The sequence below is a fragment of the Vulpes vulpes genome, chromosome 14 (genome assembly GCF_048418805.1).
Source record: "Vulpes vulpes isolate BD-2025 chromosome 14, VulVul3, whole genome shotgun sequence".
NCBI classification, from domain to species: domain Eukaryota; kingdom Metazoa; phylum Chordata; class Mammalia; order Carnivora; family Canidae; genus Vulpes; species Vulpes vulpes.
Genome location: NC_132793.1, coordinates 60927481 through 60948939, shown reverse-complemented (window position 1 = coordinate 60948939; position 21459 = coordinate 60927481). Strand labels below are relative to the sequence as shown.

General features: G+C 40.9%; 1 long non-coding RNA gene across 2 annotated transcripts; it reads right to left on the bottom strand.

The window, feature by feature from the left end:
- Positions 1-3941: 3941 nt before the first annotated feature.
- LOC140595430 (uncharacterized) lies at positions 3942-21407 on the bottom strand. Of its 2 annotated transcripts, none has more exons than XR_011997018.1 (3): positions 21214-21407; positions 8907-8988; positions 3942-7147 (listed from the first exon to the last, which is right to left on the bottom strand). It is a non-coding gene; the product is annotated as an uncharacterized lncRNA (long non-coding RNA). The 2 variants fall into 2 exon arrangements; XR_011997019.1 differs by lacking the exon at positions 21214-21407 and adding an exon at positions 20887-21011 and having other exon boundaries at positions 7027-7147.
- Positions 21408-21459: the final 52 nt, after the last annotated feature.

Here is a 21459-nt window from a genome sequence, read left to right as displayed (position 1 = left end):
TAGATGAAGTCTCAGGCAGGGCGAAGGGCTTGGCAAAGGAGAGGTAGGGCTCTTCATCTGCATGTTTTTATGCACCATACAAAATGCACAGCTGTATGCAGTGGCCTTATTATCGACTTCTTCTCTTTCTTTGGAAAAGCCTTTGACACCCTTCAGAAGATCCTTGAGATCTCCCTAAATACGTGGATATTTTGTGCCAAAGTGTACCAGGTTGAGGTTATGTAAGGCAGCTTAGGTTTCCTCCTTCCTTTATCTTGTGACCAGTGAGCTCAAACCACTCTCTTCTGGTATACCCAAAAAGAACACAATCAGATCACTTAATCTGCCAACAGGAATCTATTCATGTCATTATCAACAACACTTAGGAGACTTTCACCTTCCGTGGGTCTCTTGTGCTCATGGGCCTCAATATTTTATATGAGCTCCATCTAATTCCAAGAGTTTCTTTCCCCATAAAGCATACATAAGTTGCAGACAAATCTTTTACCACTGCAACATTTTCAAATCCCTTCTCCTTTTCATCTCTGTCTTTCTACTATAGCAGCTACAGGAATTATTATTACCAAAAAGTAACAGCCTTCCACTGGACACACTGGGTCTGGGAGGTGCCTCGTGTCTTCTTGGGAGCTTTTTCATCTTTTGGTTTCCAATCCACATCTTGGCTCTTGGTCCTGCTTCATGTCCAGTGTCAATAGGTCAATACTAACATTATATAACTCCTATTTCTGGACTTATTCATCCTATTCATGTAAATGCAAACATAACTCTGAGTCAATGAGGGTGTAAGAAAAGTGAAGGATTGACCATGAAGCTTCTGAACCCACAGTTGTGATCAAAGTAATTAAGCGCTAGAATCTATCCCTAAAATTATAGAAGCCACAGTGACCTCTATTATACTCTACATATTAGACTTAAAATCTCAACCAAACATTCATCCATGTTTTTAAGGATATATGAAACCACATTTAAGAAAAAAGTTAACTTTTCTTGGAGTTTCCTCTGTAGTCCCCCTTTTTGGGTTAGTGGATTGTCTTCATCTGTGAGCAAGCACATACCAGGAGCCAAAATTCTTACAGAAGTATGCTCTCTTTGCTGTCTAATATTTGGGTATCAACAGCTTAGGGATCCTTTTTTATCAATAAAGCAGAATAGTTGCCCTTACAGCATTCTGTAGACAGATAAAGTCTTGATGTGATTGCTATTCAGGCCATATTAATAGATCTGAGATTAGCTTGACATCTAGACAACTTAAAGGATATAAGTTCAATTTTATACGAAGTTATATCACCAGACAGAAATTATTAGAAATATTTTAGCTGCACTGAAATATACTAGAATTATTTTCTGTTTATCAAGTTTCAGCTTAAGATTTGGTGATAGAATCATTTCTAAATCTCCTGTATAGTCACTGTTAACTACATTGCTCATTTGATGCTTAAAAAGATATACAGAGATAGACTTTTATGGGGAGAACTATAGGTAGGGAGATAAATATATATAGATAACTGTATTGATGTCCATACACACATATCCATAAAGAAAAAAGAGGAAAGAAGAACCCAAAAGTTAGCCGTGGTTAATACAGAATTATGGAAGATTTCTTAAATTTTACTCTATTTTCCAAATATTCAACAATAAAACTACAGTTTTCATAATGAAAAATAATGGTTAAAAAGAATTAGGTAACTTTGGAAAACAGCATTTTGATTAGAGACTGTAAGAATAAAGACAAAGAGAACTTCACATAAACATTGTACTGTTGATAAAGTTGTTTTTTGTGGTAGTAAAGATTAAGAATTCTGAAACTACTGTATGAATAAGCTAGAACTGAACAAACAAATAAATAATAGCAGATGATAGGATCCAGTTTTCTTACTTGTGGAGTGGAAAATTGCAGATAAGCAAGGGAAAAGTCTAGAATGAAACTTGTGGTATGGATTCGAGTTGGAGACCTCAGCATGAGCTCATGTTAAGCGTAATATACAGATGGATGGATACAGGAATAATTATAGATATGTGTGTAAACATGGGCTCATATATACATATATTTCCCAGCTCTAGCCTTTGAGCTCTGTCCTAGAAGCAAAGATACCCCAGTAGCAATAATCAAAGCTAGCCCTCAGATCTTAGTTTCTAATACCATTTTCCAATAGAAGGAATCAGCATGTAAATAAATGGTTAATTCTACTGTTGGGGCAGAGTATACACAAGTTGAGCCTAGAGCATTCTGTAGTGCCAGAAAGTAAGGGAGTGTCCAAAAACAAAATGCTGGAAGCATGTCAAAGGGAAACAGGAGCTGACCTCCCCCTCCCAATGGCCAAAGCTGGAAAAATCAGAGCAACAAAATAAATAATACAGTATTAGGTTATAACATATGGTATAAAATAAAAATATGTAATGCCATACTGACATAAACATATTTTTTATTTATAAATTAATTTTTATTGGTGTTCAATTTACCAGTATACAGAAAAACACCCAGTGCTCATCCCGTCAAGTGTCTGCCTCAGTGCCCGTCACCCATTCCCCCCCACCCCCCGCCCTCCTCCCCTTCCACCACCCCTAGTTCGTTTACCAGAGTTAGGAGTCTTTATGTTCTGTCTCCCTGATATTTCCCACACATTTCTTTTCCCTTCTTTTATATTCCCTTTCACTATTATTTATATTCCCCAAATGAATGAGAACATACACTGTTTTTCCTTCTCCGATTGACTTACTTCACTCAGCATACTACCCTCCAGTTCCATCCACGTTGAAGCAAATGGTGGGTATTCTGACATAAACATATGATTGAATAAGTAAATGAGAGAGAAAAGACACATAGCCCATACAAAACAACTCCAACTAATTTTTGTAGATAGTCTCTCCTCAAGGGGGTAAGAGTTTAACTCTTCGCCCCTTTGAGTGTGGTCTACCTCTGGTGGCTTGCTCCCAAATCATATGGAAAAGTGTAAAAAGGTAACTTCACAGTGGAGGAAATCAGCACAGAAATGACCAGATGAACAAGATTAACATCCTCAGTGATGAATCATGTTGATAGTATATATCCTTGATATGATGTTCTAAGAATGACCCTTCACCTCTATGGTCCTTCCTCCCCCAAATCCATAACCCTGAGACTAGAAAAACATCACCAGACAAACCCAAAATGAGGGAGATTCTATAAACATCTGAGCAGTATTCCTTAAAAGCATCAAGATCGTCCGAAATAAGAAAAGTCTAAGAAGCTGTCACAATACAGAGGAGCCTAATGAGACATGATGACCGCATGCAATGTGGTATCCTGGATGGGATCCTAGAACAGAAAAAGGACATCAAAGGAGAATTAAATTGAAATAAGAGTAAAGTATGGAGTTTAGTTAATAGTAACACATCAGTGTTGGTACATTAGGTGTGACAGATGTATCATGGTAATATATATATAATGTTAACAATAGGGGAAACTAGAGGAGACTAATAAGAATCTTCTATACTATCTTTGCAACTTTTGTATAAATTTGAAACTGTTCTAAAATTCAAAGGCTATTTTCAAAAAAGAATTAGGGGTGTATTTTTACATAAATACACAGTTCAATCAGAATTCCTATGGGGAAGTAAAGGACAGAGCCAAGTAAACACCAAGGTGAATATCACTTCCATTTGGAGGCCATCACATTTTGGCAACACAGCATAGTGGGAAAAGCATTCAAGGGAAAAGCATTCAAGCTTTAGATCCACACAGCTGGGTTCAAGTCCCAGCTCTGCCACTTACTGACTATATAACCTTGAGCAAGTTGTTCAATCACCCTGAAACTCAGTTCTCTCATCTGTTACCTGTGCATAATAAAATTGAATATGCACTTCGTAGGGCTATTCTGAAGACTGAATTAAAGCACTTGTCATAGTGCCTCCTGTATGATAAGTGTGCCGGTTACAATTATTATATTGCATATGTATTTTAATTTTTTAATTTTAATTTCTTTTGGAGACAGAGACAGAAGAGAGGGAAGGGGAGAGGTGGAGGGAGAGAGAGAATCTTGAGCAGACTCCATACACAGCATCAAGCCCCACATAGGGCTTGATCTTGTGACCCTGAGTTGAAATCAAGAGTCAGATGTTTAACTAACTGAGCCACCCAGGTGCCACTATTATATTGCACTTAAATGCAATTATCATATTGTATTTATTATTGCTATTAATTTAAAAATTTTAAACTCCAGGCTCCTGGCTGGCTCAGTTGGTAGAGCATGTGACTTTTGAACTCAAAGTTGTCAGTTCAGGCGCCATGTTGAGTATAGAGATTACTTTAAAAAAATTTTTTTTAAATTTTAAACCCCAGAGTATCCACTGGACAGAGGCAAACCATTTTTGGCTGGACCTTACTCCTAACCAGTTGATGAATTCTTCGGTCTGTTCCCATTCAGCATTCCAGACGTTCACCAGACCATAGTGTGATCCCCACGTGAGCAGTACTCTAGGAAAGCCCTGATCCAGACCCATATCTTTGAGTGGGAAGCCAGAATTTGCCTTGATTTGCTCCTTTCCAAGAATGGGTGCCTTCCCCATCTTCCTAGGAAATAGGAACATGATTGAAATATTTGTTTCATGTGTGTTTGTGCTGAGAGAAAGGCTGATTATTGTAACAATTCCATCTTTTGCTAGGGAGCGAAGAAAACAAGTTTGGGATGATGTATTCATGGTAATAAATACACCAGACCCATCATCCTATAGCTGTCCTCATCCTAGGATAGTGACAAGTTCTTTATGGCCCCTCAGACCTGGATACAACACAAGAAACTGAGTCATGCAGTTTAATATTTTGCCTGGCAAAGTATCTCTGAAAATCGAGTTATACCACAAACTCTGGCTGGTTTTTCTTTTACTTCCACTCAACCTCCCCCACACAAATACCACTTTATTGAGCTAATTGTCTACACAGAAGTCTTAGGAGCCCAATTTTCTACACAGCATACCATTCACTTCAAATTCTTAACACAGCCAGATCAATCCTTTTAATATGTTGTTTCAGTCCTGAATTTACTGAGACTAAGTGGCTCATGGGAATCAACTTTTACTTATAAAAGAGTTAGTACTTCTTGTGATATAGAAGATTTTCAAATGATCTTATCCTTTCTCTATATCCCAATCCAACACTCCTACTCAAAGTAGTCATCTAAATTTTCCTTGCCCTCATTTCTTCTCTCAGTATGTCTTTCACCCATTAATAACTGTCTCTGGTAGCATATCCTGAAGGTATTTAGACTTGGCTGATATGCTGAGCAAGCCATATTTCTTCACGGTAGAGAAAAAAGAAACCACAATTGGTCATCAACATGACTCACCGAGGCTTCTACCACCACACCCAAACTGCACAATAGGACGTACTTGGGTTAGATTTAACCAAGCAATCAAAGCCATCATGCAGAGCAAGATTTTGAGGGGATCTTGGGGGATTTTGACCCCCAAGATCCACATATACCTAACGCCACCTCCCATTGGTCATCTTTCGTGATCTACTTGTTGCAGGTCACGTTACATAGTTAATGGTGTGGGGTTGAGTTTTATTTTCCATTTTTCTCTACGTTTCTGCTGTTTCAGGCTCAGACTGGCACACGAGTACAATGTGCTCTTTCTGAGAAGCTCTTCAGTGGTCTGTGAGCTCATCATATGTCCAGATTTCCTTTCCTTTTGTGAGAAAAAGGTATCTCTTTGGTTATAATACTCAAAGTCATTCTGGGCACTTGCATGCTCTTGATTTTTTAAAATCCAGTACGTGAGAGATCCACTAATTTCTGGAAAGGGGAGAGTTGAGAGCACATATGGAGGACCATCTGGAATGTTGTCCCAGCCCATTCCCATCCTTCCTCCTCCAGGGGCCAGTAGGGCTCCATTACTTGGCCCGTTCCTGCCATCCCACAGTTGACTGAACCAAGGGTAGATCTGGCCTGAACTGATCCAAACAGGGTTGCCTTCCTCATTGGAGAGTGGGGACCAGAAAAAGACATCAAGAGGGAGACAGACAAAGACTTTCTAAGTGGCATAAATGTGACATGGAGCATGTAGACCTAAAATGCACTGTGGGAATTCACTGTGCAGCAAGCCAGCTTGCAGAGAAAGAGATGGGGCAGGCCCATGAGGGACGCAGAAAGGCGAGGCGGACACAGAGGAGGCAAGCTTGCTTACAGCCCTCTAGCAACGAGCTGCCATCTCGTGAGGTCCAGCTGCATTCAGCTCTAGCTATGGGAGGCCCCTTATATCCTTGGAGCTGACCCTTCTTTTTGTTTTACCTAGAGCAGTGGCTTTTTCTCTTGTTTAGCAACAAAAGAGTCTTGACAAATTTATAGCATAAATAGAAAACCCCTCTTCTCACTACTGCACATCACTTGTGCCCATTCTTCTCATGGGGAAAGGCATCTCCATTTGGCTGTGGGCTACCATTCAAACTCTTTCCTTCCTGTTCGGTGTTCAGAGCAAAGGAAGAAAGGTCATCCTGAACCTTCCCTTTGCCTGCCTACCTTCTCCTAGCCTTACCCATCTTTCTCCATGGGAAGCCAGCTGTTTCCCCGAGGGAGGTCTTCTCGCTGGGCCATGCGTGAACCATGCTCTCTACTGTTCCCTGCAGTTTTCTACATTGTTGTTCTTTCTGGAAAATCTCATCCCCTTGCTATCTGAATCCTGCACACTCTCCTGGACAGAGCCCCACCTACTGTGAGACCTGGCCAATCACTTCCCCACATTTTTCTCTTCCTTTTCTGATCTCCTTGAAATATTTCTGATACATATTTACTGTCATTGAAAAATGCTCAAGATCTTATGTGGAAAATGTGTTTACAAAATAGCAGGTACACTACAGAGCTGTCAATAAAGCTATATAGCAATAAATCAACTGTGTGTTGGGATTTGGGGGTAATTTTATCCCAGTTTTATTTTCCTGATTTATGTTTTAATTATTTTTACAACAAACGCAAAATGTATAATAAAATAACATTAGGGAAGGTCTAAGATTCTTGATGTAGCTTTTAAGGATTTCCGTAACGGAGTCTTCTTGAACTGTTCTCTTCTCATTTATTCAGGTTAGCCTCTCTTTTCCAATATGTTGCCATATACTTGAAGATTCAGGTCACACTTCTTATTTTTTCTTACTCTTCATTTTTCTTGTACCTTAATTCTGACATAACAATAAGTTATTCATTGATGAACCTATTCTTGATAACATCTGAATAAAGTCATAGAAGAGCTTATACTATGTATAACTGTACACTCTTGAAAGATATTCAAGATATCAAAATATTCAAAATATTCAGCCTTTCATTGTTGGAGTCTCTGTGACCACCATTTCTGTCTCCAGCTTTTTCTCTGAAATACTTCAAGTACATCCTTTTTTTAAATATTTTATTTATTTATTAGAGAGAGAGATAAGGCATGAGCGGGGGTAAGGAAAGAAGGAGAGGGAAAAGCAGCCTCCCCGCTGAGCAGGGAGCCTGATTTCAGGCTCCATCCCAGGACCCCAGGACCATGACCTAAGGAGAAGATAGACACTCAACCGACTGAGCCACCTACATGCCCCCAGGTATCACATCTTCTATTTTGGATTTCATCATTTTAATATAAGCAAAATGATGACATGTCCAAAATAATACTGCTCAGTGTGAATCTTTTCTTTTTTTAGATTTTATTTATTTATTCATGAGAGACACACACAGAGAGAGAGGCAGAGACACAGGCAGAAGGAGAAGCAGGCTCCCTGCAGGGAGCCTGACGTATGACTCTGAGACTCGGATCCGGATCTGGGGACTCCAGGATCACACCCTGGGCTGAAGGCGGTGCTAAACCACTGAGCCACCCAGGCTGCCCCTCAAGTGTGAATCTTAAGCAAATGGTAAATAATTCATTCCTTCAGTGATTTTGGCCAAATGCTATAAGTGAGCAGGCTCTATGACACAGGGCATTTAAGTGGAGGCTTCAGAGAGGTGCCACGTAAACATGTATTTTCCTCCTTGTATATCACCATGGGCTGATTGTATCTGTAGCTAGATTTATAATTAGGTACTATGGATTACTCAGTTCAGTCTTCTGCTTTATGTCTCTCCCCCAGGGTTTTAACTGAGCATTATTTAATGCTTCAGTGAAAATGATATTAAGTCAATTATCTTTGCTTAAAAATATCTCTGTGACCCACTTGCTTTGATTATGAAACAAAACAAAGGGAGACATTACAACCAGAAATGGAAGAGACCTCCAGGCCGTCCAGATCTTGCTTGACCCAAATCGTGTGTCTTCTTAGGACCATCCCTGACAGCAGTACCTGTCCTCTGTTCAGGTAACTATGGCAGGTAGGATTCTTTACTGCTGAGGCACATGGGCTTTAGACTCAGTTAAAAATAGGTCTGAATCACAGCTCTGATACCTAGCTGTGAGCTCTCAGGCAATTAACTGAATCTCTCTGAGACTCAGTATCTTTATCTATAAAACGAGCCTACTAATCCATACCTTGCAGGGCTATTATTTTTAAAAATGTGTTACGACGACATTCTGATCTACACACAGATTGAACCCGTGTCTTAATATCTTCTCCTTCCTGAAACCCCACCAAAGGAAGAGTAAGTGAATTTAAAACAAACAGGCAAGTTATAAACCCACAAGGTTAAAGAGAATGGGACAAGAGACAATGAACAGATCTGAAACCGACACATTCATGGAAAATGGGAAGCAGAAGTGGAATGGTGAGAAGTGACTCTCCCAGCCTAGGGAGTGGCACCCTGCATGCCTGTAGAGAGGCTACTGATGGGGGCAGGGGAAATGGCACTTGGTAGCTTCAGGATTTGGAGCTGGGACATGGGCTGAACAGAGGGAGGTGGGTGGAAATCATAGGTGGCAGTTAGTGACTCAGGCCCTTTCTTGCACCTCACACAGCAAGGTAACTATACCTTTCCAACTTTGGATGAGATGGGAGACCCATAAAGAGGATGCTGGAGAGCGGGTAAGAAAATTAGAAGATCAATCCAGGACCTGCAACAGAGGAGAGATAGTATCAAATAATGTAGACTCTTCAGACACGCTTATCCACTGGCCTCAGACTGACTTATCAGAGCAGAAACCACAGTGGCAAAGGTGGCTTGATCTAGGCCACAAAGCAGACCAGAAGGAGAAGGACTTGGATATTTGGGCCCTAGACTTCCAAATATGTAAGAGGCATGATAAACAATGGATTCTGGGAGAGGCTGCAGTCCCAGTCCCAGTCCCAGCAACCAGTGGCCTCTCATGGGAGAAGAGCTTTAATCGTGCCAATTGAAACAAAATGTTGCTTTATCAGACAGCCACAAAGGTCAGGAATAGGTAATGAAAGAGACACAGTAATGCATTGTCCTTGCCAGAAACCAAGGGCTACAGAGGGAAGGTGTGAGATTCCCTGACATGGGACCAACAAACTGTTTTCTAAAAACAAATCAAGCAGCAAAAGGCTGAATATTAAATCCGTTTTAGCAATTGTATAAGATTAAACTGTATGTATTTTTGATCTCTCTAGGTCAAAAATTTGGAATACAGACAATTTTAGATGGTTCAACCCACTCGTCTAGAGAAGTTTCTTCCCCTATGATTGTCTCTATTCCCGTAGGATGGCCATACTCTTACGGAGGTACCAACAACTCCTGCAACAAAAGTATGAATAGGGCACCTACCCACTCTTCTAGGTCCTGGGGGTAGATCAGTGAGCAAGAGGCGGTGAAGTCGCTGCTGGATTAGTCAGACTTGGCTTAACTGGCCATCTTTATTGAGTACAACTCCCAGAGCCAGGGCTGCAGAGTCAGTCTGGCCTGTGATGAATTCCTGGCTCTGTGTGACCATGAACGTGTGTGTATGTGTGTGTGTGTGTGTGTATGTGTGTGTGTCCTTCCCCAGGTTCACAGGGCAGAGAAGTACAGGATAAGTACTCTATAAATCATAACTGTTATATTTATTAGCACCTATTGAAGGAAACCTCCTTCAAAGACTTTACCATTCAAAGAAAACTGATATACAACGATTCTAACTTAAGTGCTAAAGCTTCACTGCACAGTGAGAAATAAAGAGGTTAGGTCAGGAGCATAAACTTGACACTGTGGGGCATTTGCGAGTGTTGCCAAGTGACCATATTCTGTTAAGAGTTAGCCTGGAAAGACCTATGAGGAAGTGAGTCTTCAGACAAGTTCTGAAAGTGAGTTTTGAAAGAGGGGAAGGAGAAACAACTTGCACAAGAAGGTCCCAAACCAGGAAATATAACCTAAAAGGTGGATTAGCTTTCCCAGGGAAAAGTGGTATTTTTAAACTTTCTTCCTAGAATGTTGTAGAAACACAACCTAGATTGAAAAGGTAGTTATTCTTTCTAGACTAAATGCCACAATCAGAATTCACATTCACCAGGGACATTTGCTAGGACAGGAAGAAACCGGAGAAGGCCTGAGCTCATTTTGAACTGAAGTCTTTTATACTTTTAATATTCCCCATTTTAAATGTATTGGTTTGCTAGGGTGGCCCACCACTTTAGCTAAGACTGGCTTAGAACAACAGAAATTTATTGTGTCACATTTCTGGAGGCTGCATGTCCCAAAGCAGTGTGGCAGCAGGGCCATGCTCCTGCCGAATGTGCTGGGGGAGGATCTGTTTAAGACTGCTGTCCTAAAAAGAAAAAAAAGACTGCTGTCCTAGCTTCTTGGCAGTTCCTCAGTTTATAGCAGCACGTCCAGCACATGCCATTCTCCCAGTGTACATGTCGATGTCCCAATTTTTTCTTTTCCTGACACCCATCATACTATACAAGGGCCCACCTTAATAGCCTCATCTTAACTAGATCGTTTTTGTAAAACCCTATCTTTAAATAAGGTTGGGTTCTGAGGTGTGTGGTTGAGACTCCAACATATCTTTTTTGGAGGGACACAACCCAGAACACTGGGGAAAAAGAAACCAATCTAGTCATAAAAGTGATTTTTGGCTAGTATGGCCCAAACTGATACCTCTTGGGAAATATCCCAAAATTCATATAAGTAAAAATCCTATTAAAGCAAAAGTTTTACAAAGCAAAGACGCTTCTTTGCAAGAAGGCTATTCTCACCACAGAACTATGTGATGTTGATTTGAGTAACAAGTCCCCCTTGATGAATGACTTTGTGCAACCAATGCTTTTGGAGTCTGAACTGGATCTAATTAACAAGCACAATATAATGAAACCAGTAGGGTACCATTGAGCTTGCAGTATGGAGAACTGGAGCTGTTAACAGAGTTGTGGATTTTCCTTCCTAGCTCTGTATATGGCCTTAGGCAGCAACAAACCACCCAATATCCCCTCTACCTATTGTCACAAACATACCCTCAGTGGAAAAGCCAAACCACTCACAGGAGCAGAAATAACCCATGGTTCAGAATTATTCCAAAAAATGGTGGGAGAGGGGACAGTATGTTTATTACAACTTTTCTTGTGCTGGTTCACAACACAGAGAGTGTGGGCATCAGTTAAGCTTTCCCTTTTCCTCCTATAGTTCTGGAAAGTGATCTTTAGAAGCACAATTTATTTCAAGAAAGCAAAATTAAAAATTTCAGAAACTCTAGGTGCTAAAGTTTAATCTGTAAATTATATGTGCACTTAATATATAATATGTATTGGTCATCTGGAACTGCAATTGAACAAAAAATGCTGTGTATATTTTTAAAAAACTGAGTAGAATAATAAAAAAAAAATAGAAGTGAAAGATAACCCTCCTCCCCACTTCACATCCCTAATCTCCCATGTTCCTCAGCAAAGGCAACCACTGTTTATAACCTTTTATATATCATTCCAGAAATAACCAGCACAAGGAATATATCTGTGGTTACATAGAAAGTTCATAAAACATATCTTTTTTATTTTTACATAACACTAGAATAATTTATACGGATTCTTCACGCTGCCTTTCTCAATTACTAATACATCTTACAAGACGGTCCACATTGGCTCACAGAAACCTCTCTTTGAAATGATTGCATTTTTTCCTATTTTATGGTTATTTCATACACTTAACCCTTCCCTACTGGTGACCACTTAGCTGGTTTCCAGTTTCTCACCATTATGAATGATGCTGCAATGAACAGTTTTTTTGTGTGTCTTTGTACATGTATATATACAAGTACAATTGTTAGAGACATTCCTAAAAATGGAATCGCTAGTGCAAAGGTATGTCCAATGACATCTTTGACTGATGTTTGCCCAATTGCCAACCAAAAGTTGTTGGATCAATTTATATTCCCATCAGCGACGTGGGATGAGAGCTGTTTCTTCTCTATACTATTGCCAGTGCCATGTATTGTTCATCAGTTTTGTTTCTCTCAACCTAATAGGATAAAAAAGGGATCTGATTGTGGTTTTAATATGCATCTGTTATTTTGAATCACATTGGAGCATCTTTCCACATGTTAATAAGCCATTTATATTTCTTTATCTGTGAATTCTCTATTTGTATCCTCTGTGATGTTCCTACTGGATTTTTGGTTCAATTATTGGTTTAAGCTCATGTTTATATTATTTTTATTTATACATTTTTTTCTATGAAGAACTTTTAAATTTTAATATAATCTTTTCTTAACCTTTTCCTTATTATTTTTTAAAAAGACTTTACTTATTTATTCATGAGAGACACAGAGAGAAAGGCAGAGACACAGGCAAAGGGAGAAGCAGGCTCGTGCAGGGAGCCTGACGTGGGACTCGATCCCAAGACTCCAGGATCATACCCTGGGCAGAAGGCAGGCGCTAAACTGCTGAGCCACCCAGGGATTCCCCCTTTTCCTTATTATTTTAATCTTTTAGGGATCCCTGGGTGGTGTAGCGGTTTGGCGCTTGCCTTTGGCCCAGGGCGCGATCCTGGAGACCCGGGATCGAATCCCACGTCGGGCTTCTGGTGCATGGAGCCTGCTTCTCCCTCTGCTTGTGTCTCTGCCTCTCTCTCTCTCTCTCTCTCTCTCTCTCTGTGACTATCATAAATAAATAAAAATTAAAAAAAATCTTTTATTAATCTTTTCCATTAGGGCTTCTAAGTTTTGTGTCATTTTAGAGAGAGCTTTCTACTCTAAGATTATAAAAAATTATACTCCCATATTGTCCTTTGGCACAAAGTTAGGGATGTTCTCACAGTGTTTTCTACTCTGACATCATTAAAAAGGTAACTATTTATATAGAATTATACAAACTCACATTTCACCCCTTAGAAAGCAGCAGTCACACTACCTTATACATTTAATTTAGAATATCTACCTTTCCAAAGTACGTGAATCTAAAAAATTTAAAGTTTAGTATTAGATAAAGAAAAAGAGAATCCCTGACAGTTGTAAAAGTCTTGAAAATCTTACAAATGGATATTACATTTAAAACAAATAAAATAGGAATAATTTTTACATTCAAGAATAATTTGAGTGTGGAGTAGACTTAATGACTTGCTTCCAAAGAACAAAGTATGGAAAGGGAGAGATTGCAACTTTTCAGTGGAGAAACGTGCAAACCCCACTTTACCCCAGTGATGGAGGTTCACATCACCCCTGGTAAATCATGTGAACATCAGGAGTCCTCTGTACAATGTGATAAGGTCGCTTATCACTGTAATATTCTTCCCCTAAACCCATAGTCTTAGCCTCATCATAAGATAAACATCAGATTTTTTTTACAAATTTAAGAACTTTGTACACAACATCTGACCAATATTCCACAACTGCCAAGGTTGTGAAAGACAAGGAAAATCTGTCACAGACCCCAGAAGAGACTAAGGAGACATGACTATGGTGTGATATCCTAGACTGGAATCTCAAGCAGAAAAAGGACACTAATGAAATAAGGTGAAATTCACGTGAAGTCTGCAATTTACTTAATAGCCATACCTATGTTGGTTTCATAGTTTTGACAAACGTATCGCTGTATTTAAGATGGTGACAATAAGGGAAATAGAAACTGGGAACTCTACTTTGAACCGAGAATCTTTGCAACTTTCTTGTATATCTAAAATTATTCCAAAACACAATTTTATTAGAAAATCAATTTCATATTTAATAAAAATTTTCTGAGAACAAATACCCCTAAAATATCAGAAATAAGTTATTTGTAATAACCATTTTTAAAGGGCTAAGGGTAATTTTCCTGCAGTTCATTCCTGCTTGTGAAGAGGCTGACCAACATGAAATGTGAATCTGCCAAGTAACAAAATGACTGCTGCTATGCGTATCTCTTTAAAATCTCTTGGAGAAAAAACAACAACAACAAAAAAAACAAAACAAAAAATGAAAAAAGAATAAAATCTCTTGGAGAGTTTGCAAATGTAAATGAGTAAAGAGAAGAGTAAGTGACCATCCTTATAGAAGGATCTTAAAGTGTTCTTTTGAAGTTACAGATAGTCCTCATGTTAAGGACGAGGTTTATATGAGAGCTTTTTATATGATAGCTTAGTTGAAATATAATTTATATACTATACAATTTACCTGTTTTAAGTATAAATTTCAGTGGTTTTAGTATATTAATAGACATGTCAATCAGCAGTCAATTTTATCACCTCAAAAAGAAACTCAAGACCTCTAGCTACCCCCCTGTCGTAATCAACACCCCCACCAACCCTAAACAACTACTAATCTATTTTCTGTTTCTACAGATTTGCTTATTCTGGCATTTCATGTGAATGAGTAGTATATAACCATTTGTGACTGGCTAGTATTATTTTTACATTCTCCAAGTACACTCTGAAGAACAGATAGCTAAAGTATTTTAGATTTACTTTTATCACTTCAGATATTAAATCACTCACTTAAAAATATAATTTCAATCCCCCACCCCAAGGCATCAATATGCAAACATTCCACTCTAAATTCCATGACATATTTGGTTTTGTATATAGCAAAGCATAAATACAGAGAAATGGCTAGAAGTACTAAACCACCTGATTCAAATGCTAACAGTGTCATTTAGCAGCCATGTAACCCAGGGTAGATTATTCAGCCTCTCTGGGCCTTAGTTTCCTCTCCTATAACAAGGGAAAAAAGAATATTTCCTACTTTATAAGGGTGTAATGAACAAATATATGCAAAGTATTTTTAAAAGGTTTTATTTATTTCTGTGTGAGAGAGAGCACAGAGTGAGAGTCAGAGCAGACTCCCCATTAAGCAGAGAGCCCCATGAGGTGTTCAATCCCAGGACCCTGAGATCATGACCTGAGCTGAAGGTAGATGCTTAACCCACTGAGCCACCCAGGTGCCCCTATGCAAAATCTTTAAAAACCTACAAGTTTCTAATACATAGTAAGTTCTATGGCTTTACCTATTTCCGTCATTATCAACTATGAGAGCATTCAATAGCATTAGTACCATGGAGTGTTTAGACAGTTCTCCTGACTTTCTGATCTTATATGATCCGAAACCATTTCAATTACAAGTGTCCTTCTAAATTGTCCAGTCTATTTGTTTCATCTTTTCAAGAGGGAAGTTTAGCCTGGAAAAAAAAACCCCAATAACATATTCTTATGCATTCCATAAATATTTATTGAGGACATATTATGTGCCAGGCATAGTCTCAAGTTCTGTGAATAAGACTGAAATGACCCTTTCCACCACAGTGTCTAGTAATGGGTACAGATAAACAGTATAACAGGGATCAAAGAATGTATGCACAATGATTAGTATGCACAATGATTGCACCTCCATTGTACCCTCTAGGAGGAATTAAATCATTGCAGAAGGAAACAAGGAAAAGAAATAAGACAAGATAACATCTTCTGATTGTTTTTTGGGGGGAGTTTATAGAAGAAATTTTGAAACATGGGGGAGACAATGGAAGTAAGATAAAAAGAGAAAGGAAAAAAAAAAGAGAGAAAGGATGTTTAAGATATTTTGCTGAGTGTTCAGGTTGTGCACCCACTCAAGGCATTTTTCAATTGCAGTAAGAGGATTGCAGTAAAGATTGAAATGCTTTTAGTTACTTTTGGGATGCCAGAGCCTTGTTTCTTTAAATATAAACTACGTTTAGGATCAGGACGTGAGAATCTTGGACTTTATATGGGTGGTACGCAGTTAGGATGCAATGCTGCGGGAAGTTAGCACTTTGGGAAAGGAAAGGGACGAGTATTCCAGGGAGTAGGAGATGAGCAAAAGCAGAATTGGGAAGAGTGGAGAGTATCCCAGGATCTGAAAGCAGGGGGGCATGACTGGGGCACAGCCGTCTGAAGGCATAAAGCTGCAGTTGGGACTGCCTAGGACAAATCCTGCAGGTCCTGGGAGGGCATATTAAGGAATCTAAACTTCATCCTGTTGGCGCTAAGGAACCCTCAAGGACTGTAAACAAGGAAGAGAGATGATTCACACAGCACTAGTTAGTTGTTGGTCTCAAGAGTGTATGAGTCAGAACTGAGCTCTTTGCATGGACCCATAGTCCCAAGGATGGAAAGCCATAAGCCTAAGGGAAATGAGTAAGGGAAGCAAAACACGTCTAGCTTATAGGAAGGCTTCCTAGCAAACAGGGGTCTCTTCTACCTACTTCCTTGTCTGCAGCCAGACCTAGGAGCAATCTTTCCTTTTCACTTTAAAAACACTAGGCAGGACAGCCCAGTGGCTCAGAGGTTTAGCGCCGGCTTCAGCCCAGGGCCTGATCCTGGAGACCCGGGATCAAGTCCCACTTCAGGCTCCCTGCGTGGAGCCTGCTTCTCCCTCTGCCTGTGTCTCTGCCCACCACCCCCACCCTGGTCTCTCATGAATAAATAAATAAAATCTTTAAAAATTAAAATAAAAACACTAGGCAAAACTAGAAAATCAAAACATTTATTTTCCCTTCGTTTCTAATCATTCTTTGCAATCAGATTTTAAAATATATCTAGATTGCCGGTGGTAACAGCACAGCTACTGCAAAAAACAAATTGTTCTTCAGTGACCCCTCTTGAAGGCAGAAGTCATTGTAGAAGGGGGAGAAATTTAATTAAATGGGTAATATTTTCAGACTTACTGCTTAATCATACAGCACCTTGACAGCATACTTTAGTAATATGAATCCCCCCCCCTTACTTCTTTTTGCAATGTTTTCTGGTGTTATATCGCACTGAGCAATGTAATGGATGTAATAAGCTATCTGAATCCCCTTCAGGAACAAAAAAGTCCTTATTCCAGCTCCTGGGAGGGCCACCAGCACCCAACCCTCCTCTCTCAGCTCTTCTGTGGGATGCCACAGTTTCAGGGAGCCACCTTTCTCCTCCGAAGCCATGCTCCCTTCACCCTCAGCCATACCCAAGGACTAATGATGCAAGCTCATCAGGGCTCAGCCCTTTCTCACCAGCCCCCAACCACTCCAAAGGGCACCCCGCCATGGTCATTCCCTGCAGGGTTATGGGAGGCTTCTGCTGGGTCAACTTCTCCCTTTGCCCATCCTCCTTCCCTTCCCTCAGGTGTTGATCCCATGAGTACTTCCTAATAAATCCCTGAAAAAGGATAAATGATCTCAGTCCTCTTTGGTCCACACAGACAAGAAACAAGAAGTCCCATTATGCTGAAAAACAAGGCCTGGCGGTATTTTGCAGGTGTTTTATTATCTGCAGGCACATAAAGGATGAGAAGGAAAACCTGTGAGCCTCATTACAGGTATATGTGTGACTCAAGTTCTTGTTTGGTAACAGTGAAAAATAAAAAATACTTCATCTGCTGTTTATTCTTTTCTCTCTTTATCCTCTGTCACTCCATCCTTCCATCTCCATTCTCTTTCCCTCCTGCCACCCAGACACAAGCCCAGTGTGATCTGAAAAGCAAGGTGTCCTAGTCCATTCTGGCTGCTGTAACAAAATACTACAGGCTGGGGAGCTTATGCAGCAGAAGTGTTTTTCTAGCACTTCTGGAGGCTGCAAGTCTGTGATTAGGGTGCCAGTAGAGTCCAGTGAGGGCTCTCTTCCCAGCTGCAGACTTCTCCTTGTATCCTCACACACAGAAGGGGCAAGGGAGCTCTCCTGGGGCATCTTTTGTAAAGGCATTACTCTCCACGAGAGCTCTGCACTCATGATTTAATCATCTAAAGGCCCCGGCTCCTATGCTACCACATTGGGCATTAGGATTCTAATATGGGAATGTGGGAGGGGGACACAAAAATATTCAAGAACAGAGCACATGACAAAGCTCCTGTTGTCTAAACATATTCTCCAACTACTGACTAGCACACCTTCATCTTGTTTATGCACAGACTTTACCACTTAAGCCATTCTCCTGGATAATTCAACAGTCAGAAGCATGATGCTCCTACCCAGATACACATCATAAGGGAAAGGAGGCTTGGAGAGCCTTGGAATATTTTGCCTACATCTTTGCCTATTTGCAAAGATGATTCTTCTTCTTCTTCTTTTTCTGGTTTACTCTGGACAATGTCACTTTGGAGTAGAGCAAACCTGGTGGAGAGTCTCAAGATGGCTGATAGGACAGGTACATTTCAGTGGGATTGGTAGGCACTTGGACATCAACTAAAAGGTCCAGGTTTTCTTGAGTTAACTTCCATTCCAGAAGTAAGTGGCAGTGTAGAAAAAATACCATACAAAGGAAGGGGACTATTCAAACCATGAGTACCTCAGGTTTGAATCCTCCTGAATCCTACCCCCCTGGCTGGGTTACCACAACCTCTCAGCTGTGAGATCTAATGGACACTCTTCATCCATTGTCCGACCCAACCTTTGAGTGAAATGTCATATTGCCGATCAGCCCTTCCTTTCAGAAGCCCCTCCTCCCTCGGCCTCTGGTACCTACTTCCTTCCTAGCTTCCTCCTGCCCCCACTGTAGCTCCTTCTCAGGTTCCACTGGCTTTTTCTCCAGTCTCCATCCTGTCTTTCTTTTTCTCAGTTTACATGTTTCCTGATGAGAAGTGATGAGCTCCTGAACAGCTCCTGCAACAGTGGGGATGAAGAGAAGATACAAGGTGGAGGTCATGTGGAGGAGGTTACAACTCAGTCAAGTCAAACATGGCAGGAGGAAGGAGCCCTTGAGCTCCCCGTCTCCCCAGCCAGCCCATCATGGTCAGAGTGAGAGGTCCCTCAGGATCCTGTAGTGCTCTTGGAATATCTCTGCCAGCCCTTACCCTTCCTCCATGGTCATGTGGTGGTGAATTTGTCTGTCTTTCCTCCTAGACTTTCAGGTCCCTGGTACCTCCACAGAGCCTGACACAATGCAATCATCCTGTTACTGAGTAAATGAAGGAATGTGCAAATAAAAATAAAACAAAGGTGCCATATATATTTAAAATGACCTTCTCTAAGGTGTTCAACTGCTGGTCATGGTATCAAAGTTCGAATTCCTCACTGACTACAAGAGAAAGTGAAAACACTGCCCTCTTTCTTCTTCAACTTATTTGTAATTCTTCTTTACTCATCATCATCAATGCATAGTTTAGCCCATAATTGATCTGCTTATGGAGTTCCAACACTTAAGCAAAGCCTGAAGGCTAATGTCATTATCTCTTATAGATTTTGATATCAATTATATCACCTGGCATGGCAGCTGCTTGGTAAATAGTAAGTTGGCAAATGGATTGATTACTTCTAAACTTGCACCAGCAGCTCCAACCAGATGGGTAGGCTTTTTTAATATTTCCTGAACTGCCCCCACCCTTTCTACCCCTGTCCACATCCCACCAGCCAGCCTGCCCACTCAAGCTTCTTTTACCTTCCTAAAAGCACTAAGCCCCACAGAACCCCAAACTCCCAAAACACATTTGTACTTACTCATACCTGCCTCATTGTCACCCAAATGATGTGTTACAAATGCCACATGACTCCAGCTAACCTCTAAGTCCTTGGAGTGCAGGAAATATGCATTTTTATCTGTATATCAATTTCTTTCACAATGCTTTACATGATGAAAGACTTTCAAAGAATATAACACTAACTGGTTTAAGTTCAATTTTAAATACCCCTTAGAAAACACCTCAAATTTTAATCAACAAACCATTCTTCTTCCAGACTCAGAATAATGTGTCAGGGATCTAAAGCCTGAACCTAGTCCTCTAGGATCTTTAGTATGGATGTGTTTCTGGTTCCTAGGCCTAGAGATGGGGCTGCCTATCACCTGGGCCCTGTAGTTTGTGGGCTTATTTAAATTACTGTAGGTGTTTGGTTGCATTCTTAAGTCATTTTTTTTCAGGCTTATGACATATTTCCTCCAATTATGAGTGTAATTCATGCCACCAACCAATTTTTCCTGAATGGACAATGATAGATCCCTTATCCAAGTCCTTTCATTTTTATGGATAAATTCTCACACTGTAGCCTGTGTGCTGGAAATGCTAGTTACATAGATAATAAGCAAAACTTTTAAAAAGGAAATCCATTTTCATCACTCCTCACTGCTCCCCCCATCAGGAATGCTGCTAGTCTGTAAGTGAAGACAAAAATCCCTAAATACAGCATGACTACTCTTTTCCTACAACCTGGCTTCTCTCTCAGCAAATGTCTAAAACATAACACTGCAGAGAGTGGTCACCCTCGGGTCCAAAGTGTCCATGCCACCCCAGGGAAACGGGTTCTTTTTTCTGTCGGGTCTGATCACAAACCACAGAATGGAAGGGTGATAGTCTCAGCAGATGAGCATTTTCTAGACAAGCTTGTTATACTTCACTTCCAGGCCTAAACCAGGAAGTGCTGTTTAAGATGAGTCAAAGACTAAAAACACTTTGGCCTCGGAAACAAAACCGGCCAGGCTCCAGAAACGCTACAGGGGTTTTAATTTGGGACTATTCTTTGGTTTGAATTGGAACCTACGGCTTCCTACCCCCATAAAACGTTTTAAAACTTTCAACATTGCGCCCTCCCGCCCCCCCCCCCCAAAAAAAACCCCAAGTGAGATGCCAGAAAATACACACAGGAGAGCGTACACACCTACACAAACAGACACATCCAGACAAACAAATGCACAGACCCATTTGTTTTTTGTGATCCGCTTCCTTATCTAGACGGTCCAGGCTTGGGCCAGATTTGAGTTGGTAAATCCTTCTCCAAACTAAACCCGGGCAGATTGCAGGAAAGGTGTTTAATTCTGGAGATAGGGACGCCTGGGTGGCTCAGCGGTTGGGCGTCTGCCTTCGGCCCAGGGCGTGATCCTAGAGTCGTGGGATCGAGCCCCACGTCGGGCTCCCTGCGTGGAGCCTGCGTCTCCCTCTGCCTGTGTCTCTGCCTCTCTCTCTCTCTCTCTCTCTGTGTGTTTATCATAAATAAGTAAAATCTTTAAAACGAAAATTCTGGAGACCTGTTTAAGGAGAAGGGTCGAGGCGCAGCCGGGCCACGCCCGGGTCCCGCTCTCCCGTTGCACAACTTGAAAGCTGAGTCCGGGCAAGTCGAAGGAGGAACCCTGAGACCTGCAGCCCCTCCTCCCTGCGACCTCGGGGAGCCCCGAGTCCCGGGAGGCGGGGAGGACCTCGGGGCGAAGACCACGGGGCCGAGGGCGTTCGGCTTCAGCCCCGGAGCCCCGGAGCGCTGGAGCTGGGGCCGCAGC